Source organism: Marmota flaviventris, chromosome 7, assembly GCF_047511675.1.
Source record: "Marmota flaviventris isolate mMarFla1 chromosome 7, mMarFla1.hap1, whole genome shotgun sequence".
NCBI classification, from domain to species: domain Eukaryota; kingdom Metazoa; phylum Chordata; class Mammalia; order Rodentia; family Sciuridae; genus Marmota; species Marmota flaviventris.
In genome coordinates, this window is record NC_092504.1 from 69821961 (window position 1) to 69840377 (window position 18417).

Below are 18417 nucleotides of genomic sequence, written 5' to 3' on the forward strand. Positions count from 1 at the left end.
GTTTGTTTTTTGGGGGTGGGGTATTGGGTATTGAACTCAGGGACACTCAGCCGTTGAGCCACATTCCCAGCCCTATCTTGTATTTTATTTAGAGACAGGGTCTCATCCAGTTGCTTAGCACCTCACTGTTGCTGAAGCTGGCTTTGAACTCACGATCCTCCTGCCTCAGATTCCCAAGCCACTGGGATTACTGGCATGAACCACGATGCCCAAAAAGGATGTGGGAAAAAATGTACACTCATATGTTGTTGGAGGAACTGCAAATTAGCACAATCACTTTGGAAAGCAATATGGAGATTACTTTAAAAACTAGGAATGGAATGAATCACCATTTGTCATAGCTATACCACTACTCAGTATATATCCAAAGGATTTAAAATCAGCATACTACAGCAATACAGCCATATCAATGTTTATAGCAGCAAAATTCACAATAGCTAAGCTGTGGAACCAATCTAGGTGCCCTTCAACAGATGAATGGATAAAAAATTGTGATATATATATATATATATATATATATATATATATATACACACACACACACACACACACACACACACATATACACACACACACACAATGGAATATTACTCAGCCATGGAGAAGAATAATTGACATTTGCCGGTAAATTAATGGATCTGAAGACTATCATGCTAAGTAAAATAAGCCAAACCCAAAAAACCAAAGGATGAATGTTTTCTTTGATATGTAGATGTTAACTCACAACAAGGTTGGGGTGGGGATAGAAGTTTAGTGGATCAGACAAAGAGGAATGAAGGGAAGGGAGGGGTGCTAGGAAAAGGAACGACAATAAATGAATCTGACGTAACTTTTCCATGTAAATATAAGAATAAACCATAGTGAATCTCACCATTGTGTACATCCACGAGACTGGGGCCCTAATTAGAATAAAATATATTCCATGCTTGTATGAGCATATCAAAATAGATTCTATTATTGTGTATAACTAAAAAGAAACAATGAATTTTTTAAAAAAATAAATAAACATGTCTCAGGTAAATTAAGATCCTTTTTTAAGTCATGCTAAAGATCGCCTGATCTCAAACTATATTTTAAAAAGTCTTTACTTCAGTATCCTGACTTCTCATCGATTAATCTAAAGGAATAAATTAACTATGTTTACTTCTGTGATTTTATTATTTCTACGTATGGTACACTCTGTTATTGCCAAGTATGCCAACTGTAATATTTATCAGATCTAATGCCAGAATTTCCTCTTTAATTAAAATTTTATTATGATGTATAAAATGTTTAAGATAATTGGTCTATCACCATGGATTGATTTTTCTAAGTTATTTTCAGAATAAAAGTGCATGTAAAGTGTGAAATTTGCCCCAACATGCAAATTCTCACTTTTTCTTTCAAATGCTCTTGTAGAATGAGATGCCCATGAAGGCAGAAGAAGAAGTCAAATTCTGCATTTCCTTTGGTAATAATAGCATCATTTTTTGGTGGTTGCTATCTGCTAGACAAGTTAGGATTTTATATACAGTTTTTTAATTTTTTTTATTCTAATTTGTTATATATGACAGCAGAATGCATTACAATTCATATTACATATATACAGCACATTTCTTCATATCTCTGGTTGAAATCAAAGCATATTCACACCATTCATGTCTTCATACATGTACTTAGGGAAACGATGTCCATCTCATTCCACCATGTTTCTTATACCCCTTCCTCCTCCCTTCCCCTACCTCCCCTTTGCCCTATCTAGAGATTGTCTAATCTTCACATGCTTCCCCTCCCAAACCCACTATGAATCAGCCTCCTTATATCAGAGAAAATATTTGGCATCTGGTTTTTTGGGGATTGGCTAACTTCACTCAGCATTACATTCTCCAACTCCATCCATTTACCTGCAAATGCCATGATTTTATTCTCTTTTATTGCTGAGTAATATTCTATTGTGTATAAATACCACATTTTCTTTATCCATTCATCTACTGAAGGGCATCTAAGTTGGTTCCATAGTCTAACTATTGTGAATTGTGCTCCAATAAATATTGATGTGGCTGTGTCCCTATAGTATGCTGTTGTTAAGTCCTTTGGGTAAAAACCCAGGAGTGAGATAGCTGGGTCAAATGGTGGTTCCATTCCCAGTTTTACAAGTAATCTCCATATTGCTTTCCTGATTGGCTGCACCAATTTGCAGTCCCACCAGCAATGTATGAGTGTGCCTTTTCCCCTACATCCTCACCAATGCTTATTGTTGTTTGTATTCTTAATAGCTGCCATTCTGACTAGAGTGAGATGAAATCTTAGAGTAGTTTTGATTTGCATTTCTCTAATAGTTAGAGATGTTGAACATTTTTTATATATTTGTTGATTGACTGTATATCACCTTCTGAGAAGTGTCTGTTCAGTCCCTTGGCCCATTTATTGATTGTGTTATTTGTTATTTTGGGTTTAACTTTTTGAGTTCTTTATACACTCTAGAGATTAGTGCTCTATTTGATGTGCAAGTGGAAAAAAATTTGCTCCCAAGCTGTAGGCTCTCTATTAACCTCACTAATTATTTCTTTTGCTGAGAAGCAGCTTCTTAATATGAATCCATCCTATTCATTAATTCTTAATTTTAATTATTACACTATAGGAGTCTTATGAAGGAAATAGGGCCTAATCCCACATAATGGAGAGTAGAGCCTACTTTTTCTTCTATTATATGCAAGGTCTCTGGTTTAATTCCTAGGTTTTTGATCCACTTTGAGTTGAGTTTTGTGAGAGATAGGGGTTTAATTTCATTTTGTTGCACATGGATTTCCAGTTCTCCCAGCACCATTTGTTGAAGAGTATATCTTTTCTCCAATGCATGTTTTTGGCGCCTTTGTCTAATATAAAATAACTAGTTATGTGGATTTGTCTCTGCGTCCTCTATTCTGTACCATTGGTCTACAAATCTATTTTGGTGTCAATACCATGCTGTTTTCATTACTATTGCTCTGTAGTATAGTTTAAGGTCTGGTATACTGATGCCACCAACTTCACTCTTCTTGCTAAGGATTGCTTTAGCTATCTGGGTCTCTTATTTTTCCAGATGAATTTCATAACTTCTTTTTCTATTTCTATGAGGAATGTCATTGGGATTTTGATTGGAATTGCATTAAATCTGTATAGTGCTTTTGGTAGTATGGTCACTTTGACAATATTAATTCTGCCTATCCAAGAACAAGAGAGATTTTTCCATTTTCTAAGGTCTTCTTTAATTTTGTTCTTTAGTGTTCTTTAGTTTTTATTGTAGAGGTCTTTCACCTCTTTTGTTAGGTTGATTCCCAAGTTTTTGTAGTTGTTGTTGTTGTTGTTGTTTTTAGGCTATTGTAAAAGGGGTAATTTTCCTTGTTTTCCTTTCAGAAAATTTGTCATGGATATGCAAGAATGCCTTTGATTTATGGGTATTGATTTTGTATCCTGATACTTTGCTGAATTCATTCACTAGTTCTAGAAGTTTTCTTGTGGAATTTTTTGAGTCTTCTAGGTATATAGAATCATGTCGTCAGCAAATATTGCTAATTTGAGTTCATCTTTTCCTATCCATATGCCTTTACTTTCTTTCGTCTTTTGATCTAGTTAATCTGTCCAGTGTTTCAAGAACTATGTTAAAGTGGTGAAAGAGGGCATCACTGTCTTGTTTCATTAGAGAGAATGCTTTCAATTTTTCTCCATTTAGAATGATGTTGGCCTGGGGCTTAGCATAGATAGCTTTTACATTATAACTAGTTTTTCTGGTGTTTTGAACATGAAGGGGTGCTATATTTTGTTGAATGCTTTTTCTGCATCTATTGAGATGGTCATATGCTTCTTATCTTTAAGTCTATTAATATGATGAATTACATTTATTGATTTCCGTATGTTGAACCAACCTTGCATTCCTGGGATGAAACCCACTTGATTGTGGTGCACTATCTTTTTGATATGTTTTTGTATTCAACTTGCCAGAATTTTATTGAGAATTTTTGCATCTATGTTCATTAAGATATTGTTCTGAAGTTTTCTTTCTTTGATGTGTCTTTCCCTGGTTTTGAAATCAGGGTGACGTTGGCCTCATAGAATGAGTTTGGAAGTGCTCCTTCTTTTTCTATTTCCTGAAATAAATCGAAGAGTATCAGTATTAGTTCTTTAAAGTTCTCATAGAACTCGGCTGTGTATCCATCTGATCCTGGGCTTTTCTTGGTTGGTAGGCTTCTGATTCTGTCTTCTATTTCATCACCTGCAATTGATCTATTTAAATTGTATATATCATCCTGATTCAATTTGGGCAAATCATATGACTTTAGAAATTTGTCAATGCCTTCAATATTTTCTATTTTTTGGAGTACAAGTTTTCAAAATGATTTCTAATTATCTTCTGTATTTCTGTAGTGTCTGTTGTGATATTTCCTTTTTCATCATGTATGTTAGTAATTTGAATTTTCTCTCTCCTGTTTGTTAGCATGACTAAGGGTCTGTCAATTTTATTTATTTTTTCAAAGTACCAACTTTTTGTTTTGTCAATTTTTTCAGTTGTTTCTTTTGTTTCAATTTCATTGATTTCATCTCTGATTTTAATTATTTCCTGTCTTTTACTGCTTTTGGTGTTGATTTGTTTATATACACTTTTATTTAATCTTCCTTACTTCATAATAAAGTATGTAACACCTTATTCTACAGAAAAAGTAGCTGAGGCTCAAACATACTTTAAATGTGCTCAATTATACCACCATTATTTGGCGGAACTTACATTCAGCCTAGCATTACCCCAAAGCCCTTGTTCGCTCACTATATGCATGCCTTCCCCTGCAGATCTCCTAAAATTTGGAAAATAGTCATAAATACTAAATATAAATATGTCTTAAACACTATGTAACAAATTATATCAGTGGATATTACTAAAAGAGCAACAATTATTAGCGGAATTAACTTAAACAATTCAAAATAAATTGTATTCAAAGTTGTACAGCTCATTTTCAAAGGTGTAACTTAAATATTTGAACTAGTCTAACAAATTATTTTTTTTAAATTGAAATTTTTATCATCCAATGAGTAGATATTCTCTTTATATTTTCTGTAAGTTATTTTCTCTATATAATATTACAAAGTCACAGAGTATGTGTGTTCTTCTGTAATCTGCTGATGCTCTGCCTGATGTTTGTATTGTTAATATTTAACAATAAAGAAATGTAATAATTAAGAAACAGAGAATTTACTAGCATTCAAGCTGTAACAATCTTGAAAAGGGTTCAAGAAAAAAACTGTGAGTGAATGGAAGAGGGTAAACTGGTGGCTTTAACTGAAATGCTAAAAATACAATAATTCCAATAATTGAAAATTTCCAATCAATATTCTAGATCAAGGTGCAGTTTGCAAAGAAAATATTCAGGAATCACTTTTATGGTTTTAAGATATCATTACTTCAACTGAAAACTTTTTTTAATTTCATCAGTCTCAAAACTTGGTTCTTTCACATTTAACCATCTTGAAAATTCAATGTGTCTTATATTTGATAGCATAACTATAGACATTTTTCTAGATTCATCTGTACATTTACCATCATTTTTGTTCAACTTTCCTTCTTCTCAGATCTTTCTTCTGAGATTATGTTGCTGCTTCTTGAAGTACATTGAGAATCTTCCCTAAAGAGCATGTGCTATGCTTTCGTTCTTTTTTTTTTAACTGTTCTTTTAAATTTGTTGTTTTTAGATATAATGACAATAGAGTATATTTTGACATATTTTATATATACATGGAGTACAATCCATTAGGATCCCATTCTTGTGGCTGTACATAATGTGGAGCTATACTGCTCACGTATTCACTTATTATGCAATTGTTCTTGAAGGAAAGTTTTGCATGGCATAGAATTCTAGGTTAATAGTCTTCCTAACTCAGCCTTTTAAAGCTTCCTGCAATATCTTCTGGCCCCTATTGTTACTGTGTAGAAATTAACTATAAGTAATCATTATGCAACTTTTAAGATCTTCACTTATCTTTGGGGCTCTGCAGTTTTACTATTTATCTCACTATGAATTTATTTTTAAAGATTCTTCTAGAGATTTACTGAGCCTTTAGAGTTTGAACTTTACATCTTCATCATCTTTGGATAATCTTCCACTTTCTCTCCTATTTTTCTCTAGTCTCCTTCTGAAATATATTATGCCTTCCTACTCTATTCTCCATGTCATAACTCGCTCTTTTGTATTTTCAAACTGCACGCCTCCATTTTTCAAGACATGTTACAGCTCATTAATCCTTTCTTTACTCGATGAAATCTGCTATGTAAACAGCCTTTTAGATTTCTCACAAATTATTATTTATTTCCTTTCCAGAAACTCTTCTTGTTCTTTTTTAAAACCTACCTTGACTAGTTAGTATTGTCCTTTATGATACTTTTGATAATATCCTACATCCATTTTGAAAACATTAAATATTTATACTTATATTAATATCTAGTAAATTCCAATATCCACAGTCTTGGCTTGTCTGATTCTGTAATATGATATTTTCACTAATCTTGCTCATAGTTCTGCATATGGTTTATGATTTTTATTATTTTATGTTCATGTGTATGGGAATCATTTCTATGGGATTTCTTTAAGGCTTCAATTTATAATGAATTCCTTCAAAGAGTTGGCTTTGATGGTCTAGTGACCTAGGAACACCAGAAGCCTGAGATCTCTTTAGTTTCCAGATTAAGGGTTTTTTTAATTCAAAATAGAATGGATTTTGTTTGAAAATTTTTATGTGATGCTAGGCCTCATGTAAGACTTCTCAGGAAATACATGTTTCCCTGCTCCACCTTCAGCCAAGGTAGAATTAGGCAAGAATCTCTACATCACCTTCCAGGAGGCAGGGATTTCTTTGGCCCACCCACCAAGGATGTGGAGGATTCAGCTTTGAGGCCCATCTTTCCACATTGAAAAGTCCTAATTTTTATCTCCCATACACCTTTCAAATTTCATTGAAGTGTTCCTGCCCTTCTAGTTCTTACCTCTGGTCATTTCTTCAGTAAATTCCCTTCTTTTCCCAAAAGCTAATATAAGCTTATATTTTTTTCAGTATTTCTAGATGCTTGTTCTGTTCAGCTTTGCATCACTGTGACCAAAAGATCCCACAAGAACAACTTAGAAGAAGTTTATCTTGGCTCACAGTTTCAGAGGTTCAGTACATCTTCAACCAACTCCTTAGCTCCAGGCTGAAAGTGAGGCACAACATCATGGTGTCAGCCTGGGAAGCAGAGAAGGAGGGCCACTTACCAGGGACAATACAAACCTCAAAGGCACACTCCCTGTAATCTACTTCTTCCAGCTGCACCCTACCTACCTACTGTTACCACCCATTAATCATTCAAGTGAATTAATCCACTAATTCGGTTACAGCTCTCATAATCTAACCAATTCACCTCTGAACATTCTTGCATTGACTTACACATGAGATTTTTGGGGACATCTCATATCCAAACCATAACAATACTCTTTATAAGAAGGGTTATTCCAAATATCTATTCCATGATATTATCAGAATTAGAAGACTCTGAATCTCTAAATAATAATATTTCTGACACTTCTGCACAATATCTAGCACTGCAAAAGAAATTGGTCTCACTGAGCTGCACAATCTCAGGCAATATTGAAGAAGTTGGTCTCACTGAGCAGAAATTCCAACAACCCACATTTTCTACTCATGCATGGACATAGGCCCATCTTCAGAACACAGGAGAACACAGTGTTCTGTGATATGAAAGGTAGATAGTTCGGTAGCTAGGTAGATGAACAACTTTCCTCTTTTTTTCACTGAAAATTATGATTTTTTCTTCTGCCATGAAGAAAAAAAAGAGAAAAGTGCTGTTTTCTCAAAAATAAAAATAGCACAATGTCAGTCTTTCTACAATATGAGGCTAAGGAATTATATTCCTATTAACAATTCACAGTCTCTTTTTTAAGCACAAATTCTCACACAAATTTTTGGCACACAGGAGATATTAACAGTAAACAAAATGCAGCCCAATATCAGGATTTATGTACTAAATGTAAGAAAATAACTCCACGTCATTGTTATCTTCAGCATGGCTTTTTTTTCATTTGTTGAGATGCAAATTCCACCAATCTATGATGTTTATTAACAGCATTTGCCAAGGTTTTGTTCTTAACATAGAAGAACTTTTAAAGAAAGAATCACTTTATATGAATGATAATATTATCATTCAACAAGCATTTTAAAATCTGCTATCCTCCCTTGATGTGTATTGCCAGTATTTCTATCTCTTTGTCTCTTTCTCTCTCTCCCCCCTCCCCTCACTCGTTGCTCACTCTCTCTTCTCTCTCTCTCTCTCTCTCTCTCTCTCTCTCTCTCTCTCTCTCTCTCTCTTTCTCTCTCAAGATTATCTGGGCCTGCCACTTGCTTCCTCAGCACAATTGAACACATAATTACTATGTAAATTTGGGTTTCCACATGCTTCCAAGAAGAACACAGACCATTTGGTATTGGAGATTTTGAAGCATTAATCATTTGGAATATGGTACATTTGACTTAATCTATAAAATGAAGATAATTCTTATCTGCCTTGCAGGATTTAGTATAAGGACTAATTACTTAATTTTGGTTAAGCAATTTGAGCATAAAAAGCATTACATAAATGAAAGTAATGTCTAATATTATTAAAACAAATTATTGAGTCATTCTGTAGAGAAGCACAGAGATATCTTTTTTTATATTATTATTTTATTATTGTTGTTTTATTATTAAATCATTATCTAAAAATTTCTAGATTACATGTATAGTATACAATAAGACCTGATACTGACATATATTTTTTCCTTCCTTAACAAAACTAGCAGCCAGGTTTGGTGGCTTATGCCTATAATCCCAACAGCTCCAGAGGCTGAGGCAAGAAGATCAAACCCAAAGCCAGCCTCAGCAATTTGGTGAGACCCTAAGCAACTTAGCAAGACCCTGTCTCAAAATAAAAAATAAAAAGAATGAGGATGTGGCTCAGTGGTAAGCATCCCTGGGTTCAATCCCTGATACCATAAATAAAAGTAGCTTTGAATACATGATTACCATTAAAATCTGTGATTCTCTAATACTGTGATATTAACCTATTTCATAAATATTGTGCTATAGTTCAGAAATCACTGAAATTACTTTTGGTTGGGAGCATATTAGGATGAAATGACCAGTCTCTTTCAAGAACTATTTGCTTAAAATAAACTAAAAGTCAGGTATGTATATAGAGAACTTTACACACTCCTTTTTAATTAAGTATTTTAAGTTGTCTTACTATGTATCTACATAGGTTCCTGATCATATAAAGAATACCCAAGAAATAATTATTGATTGTAAAGCCAACATTCTGTAAGAAGGGAAGAAGAATCAGGACAAACATTTGACTATCCTTAGTTAATAAATGTTTCAGTGACTCTTTCATTTTCTACAAAATAAAGAATGGATTCATCACATAGTACTAAAGTCTTTGTTTACCTATTGCCAAACTTGTCATTCTTCCCTTGACTCCATGGTGTGAGTATGTATGTATGTATGTATATATGTGCAATGCTGGGGACTAAACCCAGGGGTGCTCTGCCACTGAGCTTCACTCCCAGTCCTTTTTATTTTTTATTTTTTATCTTGAGGTAGGGTCTTTTTAAGTTGCTATGGTGGGGCTCAAACAAAGGGGGTTTTCATTTGTTAGTTTATTTGTGTGGGGGGAGGTGGTTTATTTTTTTGGGGGGGGGGTTGTTTTGTTTTTTGTTTTGGTACAAGGGATTGAACCCAAGGTCACATAACCACTGAGCCACATCCCCAGCCCTTTTTATTTTGATTTTGAGACAGGACCTCACTCAGTTTGCTTAGGGCCTCGCTAAATTGTTAATGCTGGCCTCAAACTTGCAATCCTCCTGCCTCGGCCTCCCGAGTCACTGGGATTAGAGGCCTGTGCCACCATGCCCAGCAAATAAATGGTCTTTAAACAATAATTTGTTTTGTTTTTATGTATTCTAGACCCTTTGTTAACTGCTAAGGAAAGAGAGAATCCCTGAGAGAACAAATACAGGTATCTAACTAAACAAATAGTTAATTGTATATATATTATATAGTTAGATCCAGGGCTACAAAGGTTATTACAGGATTCAATAAGGGCATATAAAAGAGCACTTAATGGGGATAGAAAAATTGGCTCTACTGAAGTGCCATTTAAGATAAAATCTATAGAATAAGAATACCCTTGAAATAGAAGATAACCAGATCTTTTGAGGATTGTTGTACACAGAGTCTAAACTGACACGGACACCTAGAATCTGTGCTTCCTATTTCTGAATTTGTAGGCCCTGTGGATCTAGAGATATTGATTCTCAGCCTGAATCACTTTTGCCAGGGGATACAAAGTCCCACTGAACTTAAAGCTTAAAGCTTTGGCTCAGCTGTTGTAATTCTGTTAATGGCTCACATTTGCCCCCTTTCTCTTTAGAATTGCCCTTGAACAACAGGAGCATACCCCAGGGTGTTAGGCACCTAAAAAACCCCAGCTGGAGTCATCCCACAGCTAATTACTGCTTGAGACAGGGATGAAAAGGGATATAACATGCCCTTTTCTGAGGTCACGTTAAATTTTGGGTGCAAAAATCTCCCTGTGAGATTAACCTAAAGCTAGACTTCAGCTGTGACCATATTCTTGCTTGCCAGTTTCCCCTCTCCAATTATGATTTCTTTGTTCCCTTTTTTCCTGAGAGCACTCTCACAAGGCACCACTTGTATAAGGATCTCTGTCTCAGGTTCTGCTTCTAGAGACACTGAACAGAGTCATAGTGCTTCAGTTTTCTCACCTATACCTATTACTATTATATCCTGATCACAGAGAAGGAAATTGAGGATTAAATATTACAAAATGCTTAGAACATGTCTGTTCAATGGGTGTTTGCTGCTACTAATATTATCATCCACACTTCATAGGAAAAAAATTCTGGACTTATAAAATTTTGTGTGATCCTTTATGACATATTTCTTAATAAGGAATAATCTCCTATTATTTCTTAATAAGGAATAATCTCCCATAAGGCATCCCAAATAATCAAGGGTTAAGATTGCTCTCCAATTATAGACTTCCAATAGTTTTTATTTCAGTATATTTGTATGGTGATCTGGAAGTGCTGTAAGCACTAAGTGAAAACAATAACAAGTCAAATAGCATTCTATAATGCTCAACACTCAATCCTAAGAAATACATTTTAGTACTTAAAAAGGAATAACTTTGAGACCATACTTCAGAATCAAATCTTCCCTTTCCTTACAAGGCAAGCGTTTCCAAACTCTTATTGAACACTTAAAATATGCCAAATTTATTAGTTATATTCCACTGCATAATAAGTTATTCCAAATCATATTATCTTAAAATAACACCCATTTTATTTGTTTATGATTCTGTGAATCAACAATTTGTGCTGAGTTCAGCCACTAGGCAGTTCTTCTGCTGTTCTCACATGGAATTACTCTGTGGCTATCAGATGGCATAAATTTAACTGGGTTGGGTGGGCTAAGATTACTTCCCTTCCATGTCTGGTCATTGGTGTTGGCTGCCAGTTGGACTTCTCTGGTATCTCATTCTCAAGAGGACCTCTTTACATGGAAATCAACATGTTTCAAGAAGGAAAGAACAAAGTTCAAGGCCTCATTATGCATAAATGTAGAAGAAGCATAATATCATATCAACCATATTCTATTAGCCAAAGACAGTGCAAAGGCCAGCTCAGACTCCAGTGGGAATTGGTGGAATTAATGAATGGATGAGGAGACTCCACCTCTTGACAGAATGAATAGCCAAGTTGTACTACAGGAAGGCATGAATACATGGGTGGGAGAAATCGTTTTGGCTATTTTTGCAAATAATCATCCACCATAGGCTCTGTGCAGCTATTTCACATACATTCCTATGTCATCTATCCTCATTACAATGGTGTAGGGTAAGAATTTTCAGTTCCAGTTCAAAATACATAAACTCTGAATCAGATTTGGATTCTCATTTTTGTTTACCGATTATTTTGTTACAATCTTCTCTAGCCCAGGGACATGTTTAAATCAAATTGATCCCTTTTGTGTTAATCATTAAAGTAGAAAGTATACTAAAAAAAACAGAGCTTTGTGAACAAAGAAAGTGTAATACTAATTACACATCGTCTCATTTTCCCCATCTGTGGTCTGGGGTCAAAATATTCTCATAGTCTAGGCATTTTTTCTCAAGATAAATGGCTGATGAAATTGAGTTATTAATAACTGCTAGACCATTACTGGGCTAGACTGGGCTCAGTGCCACAACTCCAGTTCAAGGGAGCATCAAAGGAAGAAGATTGATTTAAAGGGTCCTCTAAATCAGTACTTCTCAACCAAAGCTATGACACATTAGTGAACAATAAAACCACTTTAGGGAGCTATCTCCCATGTTTATTAAGTAAAATGCAGGAAATCACAATGAAATAGAAGCTAGCCATGTGTATAACCTGGAATAAAGATAATCATTTTCCCATTAAAATTTTATTTTAATTGTATTTATGTATATTTATATTTATGTACTGAGTCATGACATAAATTTTATTTTGACAATGGGATGTAGTTGATAAATTTTAGTCCCAATCTAAACAGATGAGACATGATGCCATCAAATCACCCATGGGAATGACTAGAGCTCGAATATTTAATAATGTAGGTCTGCTAGCTCTTGTCAACCAGAAAAGGCTATCTCTTCACTAGTCCCTTTTGCTTGGGTGGTTGCCTGGCTATAGAAGTTCAATGCTCATTGGATTGCATCTGTCTAAAATTCAAATTTTGGCAGTGGAATCCTCATAATTATTGCTGTTAGTTATGAGTATTTGACTGTAATTTTACTGAACAGAGTCAAATTCGACTAATATTATAAACAAACCCTTCTTAAAACTAGGACTAACAAGCTGTTGCAATATTATCTAAGAGTCAATGTGCATTTTAAGTCATATCAAAGTCAGTGACCTTAAACCTAGTGATTAAATGTATACCAAATGTTTGCTCAATAGACACAACAACAATTTTTGCTTAAAATTCCTATGCTGATTTTACTTAAAATGCCTATGCTGAAACTAAAACCATTTTCCTCCCTTTACCATTCAGATGAAATAACCTCATAGAAAATTTTAAGGAACGTCTTATTCAAGCAGAGAACTTGGAGACTTCACTCCATTCTGTCATCTGAAGAGGTGTGGATACAGAACAGCATCCCCTCTCCTCTGAAGTCTATACTTTTGGCATTCTTAGTCACTTTGACCCTGAATATATGTGTAAAGGGCTCTAACTCCTGGGTGCCCAAAATTAAAGCCACAAAATCCAGGCACTAAAATCCTTTCAGTTTCATTAAGATAACTTTAGCTTTGATTTGCATTTCTCTGACTGCTAGAGATGGTGAGCATTTTTTCATGTACTTGTTGATTGATTGTATGTCCTCCTCTGAGAAGTGTCTGTTCAGGTCCTTGGCCCATTTGTTGATTGGGTTGTTTGTTCTCTTATTGTCTAATTTTTTGAGTTCTTTGTATACTCTGGATATTAGGGCTCTATCTGAAGTGTGAGGAGTAAAGATTTGTTCCCAGGATGTAGGCTCTCTATTTACCTCTCTTATTGTATCTTTTGCTGAGAAAAAACTTTTTAGTTTGAGTAAGTCCCATTTGTTGATTCTAGTTATTAAGGAGATCCTCAGAGTTATACAAAAGTACATACAAGAGGAAGTGAGGGGAAGGGGAAAAATAATACAAGGGGGACAAACGAATGTCAGTAGAGGGGGCTGAGAGAGAAGAGGGGAGGGGAGGGGAGGGGAGGGGGGATAGTAGAGGATAGGAAAGGCAGCAGAATACAACAGACACTAGTATGGCAATATGTAAATCAATGGATGTGTAACTGATGTGATTCTGCAATCTGTATATGGGGTAAAAATGGGAGCTCATAACCCACTTGAATCAAATTGTGAAATATGATATATCAAGAACTATGTAATGTTTTGAACAACCAACAATAAAAAATTAAAAAAAAAAGATAACTTTAGCTTGCTTTATATTTTTATTGGTTTTTCCAATCATAACACATTTCTAGAAAAGCACCACTAAAATAAGTTGCAGTTAGAGGCAAGCATAATGACAGCCTAGACATGGTAGTTATCAACCCAGTGAATTAAGAGATAGGAAGACAAGACACCAAACATACAGCAGCATGGGTTCATTTACTATGAGAACCAATGTAGCCTTTTCAGATGACATTTTAAATGCATTTTCTTAAAAGTTCATATTCCAACTCTTTTATTGCTGGTATATAGAAATAAATTTTATTTTTATATATTGATCTTGTATCCAACAGCTAAATTCTTTTATAAATCCTTACATAAGTTCTTTCGGTTTCACATGAACCCAGTTATGTGATCTGCGCCCCCCTTTATTTATTCCTTCCCAATTTGTAAATCATTTTTTCTTACCTTATTTCCCTAGCTATGATCTAACATAAAGGAATTAAATAGAGGACTGTGGATGTGGCTGGTGGTAGAGTGCTTGCCTAGCACATATGAGGCCCTGGATTCAATCCCCAGTAACATAAAAATAAATAGAAGTGATGACAGAGCATCTCCTTGTCTCTTTCCTTATATCATAAAAAGAATTTCCAAAATTTTACCATTACAAATAATGTCTGTAAAGGTAAAATTCACAATTTTTTCTGAATATTCTTCTTTAAATTAAAGAAGTTCCCTTCTTTTCAGTTTGCTGAGATTTACTATGGGTGAGTGAGAAGTTTTATCAAACATTTTTTCCTTTCTATTTAAATAACTAGATGATTTTCCTCTTTTATTCTGTTATTGTGGAAAATTACATCAATTTATATTTCAAATGTTAAGCCTACCTTGCATCATGTAATAAACCAATTTGCATTGTGATGTGTTATCTTTTTTGGGCTACCAGATTCCATTTGATAGTAATTTAAGGTCTTATGCATATTTGTGTATGAGGCAGATTAGCCTATTACTACTTTCCTTTACTATTGTATTTTTGTCAATTTTATATCAAGCATGGATGATGAGGAGGTCACAGAGAAAATGGTCCACCTACATACACCTGCTGGGAGTATAACCACTGTGAAAAATTTTTTGGCAATATCTTCTTATGCTGATCATAACCTAGGATTACCAAACCTATGATCTAGCAATTCTACTCCTAGTAATGAACCAGTTAGGAATGAATACATGCATGCACCAGAAGGCATGCTCAAATATGTTCATAATGACATTATTTGTAGAGCACAAAACTTTTTTTAAAAAAAATGCCCATGAATAGTAGAATGGATAAATAAGTTGTGCTATGCTTATTCATTGAGCAAATTCCACAATAATGAGAAGGAAAAAATGTTGTTCTATACATACCATCTTTAATAATTTTCATAAACATGGTATTGACCAAAAGAAGTCAAACTAAAATAAAATTGTAAGTTCACACACATACACATGTTTTATAGAGAGAAAATATATATACACATACTGTTCAAAACCAAACAAAACATATTCATGATGTTAGGAATTCAAGACATTGGCTACTTTTGAGAGGGAATTAGTCATTGGGAGAGGATGTAAATGGAGGAAGAGGAGGCTTTTGAATTATTAATAATGTTCTCATTCTTGATCTGGATGACATTTTTCACTTTGTGAAAAGTCACAGAGTTGTACATATATATTTAGTATGTTTTTCTTTATATATGTTAGACTTCAATAAATATTTTTATGAAAGGGATGATTACAGGTTACATCAGTTCAGGACTATCAAGAAGCAGCTGCCAAGACAAAATTAAACATGCAAGGATTTTATTCAGGGAAATGTCCATGTGAAAGAAATTGAGAAGGCAGCAAATAAGGCTGAGAGGACCATCAGACCACTTGAGTGAGGGAGGAAAGGGAGCTCAGGTGGAAGCCTCCTACATTATGGTGAAAGCTAAGGAGATTCAGCAAGGCCACTGAGGAGTACCATCACTCCTAGGAATGGGCTGCCTTAGTCTCCCTACTATGCTCCGTCACTGACAAAATGTAGCAAAGAATTTCAAGCACAGCAGCTTCCCATGTCTGGAGGTATGCAATGTACACTTCAATGGCTGTTAAGAAATATTTTTCTTGTTAAAATCTTTTTTTATTTTTATGCATTTTTTAAGTTTATACATACTAAAATTAACTCCTTTGGGTATGTAATGCTATAAGTTTTGACATATGCATGTACTCATGTAGCTACAACTATAATTAACGTATCTATGTTCCTTCACCCTAAAAACTCCTTCATAGTACACCTTTAAAGTCAACCTCTTGCCCCAGCCCCTGGCAACCATTGATCCTCTTTTTTGTCTCTATAATTTTCCTTTCCTGTAATATAAATGGAATCATTCATATATACATATATGAATATATATACATATATGTACTATATAATATGTAGTCTGTTGAGCATTACCATTGAGACATTAATTCATATTCCCATATGCATCAATAGTTCATTCCTCCTTTAGTAGCATTCCACTGTGTGGATGTACCACAATTTTTTATCCATTCATTAGATGAGAACATTTGGGTTGTTTCCAGTTTAAGGCAATTATGAAAAAAAAAAAGCCTCTATAAATATTTGCACATACATATTTGTGAGAGCAGACTAAAGTTTTCCCTTCTCTTAGATAAATCCCTAAAAGTAGAATTGCTGAGTCTTATTGTAAGCATATGTTTATTGTTAAAGTTACTGCCAAAAAGTTTTCCTTGTCTATACCATTTTTTGCATTCCCATCAGTACATAAGAGAGTTCTAGTTGTTCCACATTGTCATCAGCACTTGGAATTGTCAAGTTTTTCTGTTTCTTATTTTTTGTTTTAGCCATTCTATTAGATATATCATACTACCTTGTTTTGGTTGTAATTTTCACTTCCCTAATTACTAATGTTTGAATATGTGTTTGCTGCTATTCATATATCTTCTTTAGTGAGTACCTATTCTATTGTTCTTAAGCATTATGTATTTTAAATCATGACCAAAAAAAAAAACACTTTTCTAAATGAAAAAAAGGAGTCTATTGTCTTTTTGAATTGCAGATGTTCATTTTTATATGATAATAAACACAAAAACATTTAAGGGAAATTCCCTCAAAAATCTCTCCTCAAAATGTAAATCTCTCTTCAAAATGTAAATATAAGTGGTAATATAATTCACATAGCTTTCTTGTGAGATGGTTTGCAAAACTAAACATTTCAAGATATTTAACCACCAGTAAAGTCAAGCACTGAATGACCAGAATGGACATCAACTGTTGACTAAATGTGTAATCATAACAGGACACATTAGACGAAGATTAGCCCTGGCTAACAGAACATACCAAAATCCTCAAAAATATATATGTTCTTAGAACATAAAATTATATATGTTCTTAGAACATAAATTCTAAATTTATCAATTTATTACAAGGAACTAACTAAGGAAAATAAAGATGTATGCAATTATACATATAGTACATACAAACACACACGTACATTCAACACAGCGTTGTGACATAAGAAAATTGAACATATTCTAGCTGCCCAACAATATGAAATTTTGAAATAATATATCTAGATCATGTGACTATTTAAAATTATATTTCAGACATAGGTCTGATATTTTTTAAAGTATTCATGATAAATCATGTTATGGTTTCGATCTGGAATATTCTACAAAGGCTCATGAGCTGAAGATTTGGTCCTCAATGCAGTAATGTTCAGAGGTGGGGCTTGTAGGAAATGATTAGATCATGAGACTCTAACCTCATCAGTGGATTAATCCATTTGATGAATTAATAATTCGAACTGTAGGAGGCTGGGCACACAGACAAGAGCGAGTCCTTTGGGCATGCCCTTGGGGACTATATCTTATCCCAAGACCTTTCTATTCTCCCTACTTATCAGCTGCCATAAGCTAAGCATCTTCACTCCACCAAACCTTTCTATGATGTTCTGCCTCACATAAGGCCCAAAGCAATTGAGCTGGCTGACCTGAACTGAAACCTCTGAAACCACGAGCCAAAATAAATCTTCCTTCCTTTAAGTTGTTCATGTCAGGTATTTTGGTCACAGTGACAAAAAGCCGACTAACAAATCACCAAGAGAAAAATGCAAATCACATATGGTATTGTATTGTTCCTACTGGTTTAACAATGAGCGTGCATGTGGGTACATTTGGAAATATTTACCAAAGAGTAATAGATGTAAAACTTGATGTTTTCCTTTTTGTATTTTTTTACTTCCTGGAATTAGTATTGCTTTAGTAATGGGAAAGGGAGAGGAATAAAAGCAAACATTACAGAGAAAGAAAAACAGCGTAATTAATTATTAATAGTAATGGATGAATCAAGGAAAAGTTCAAATGTGTTGGGT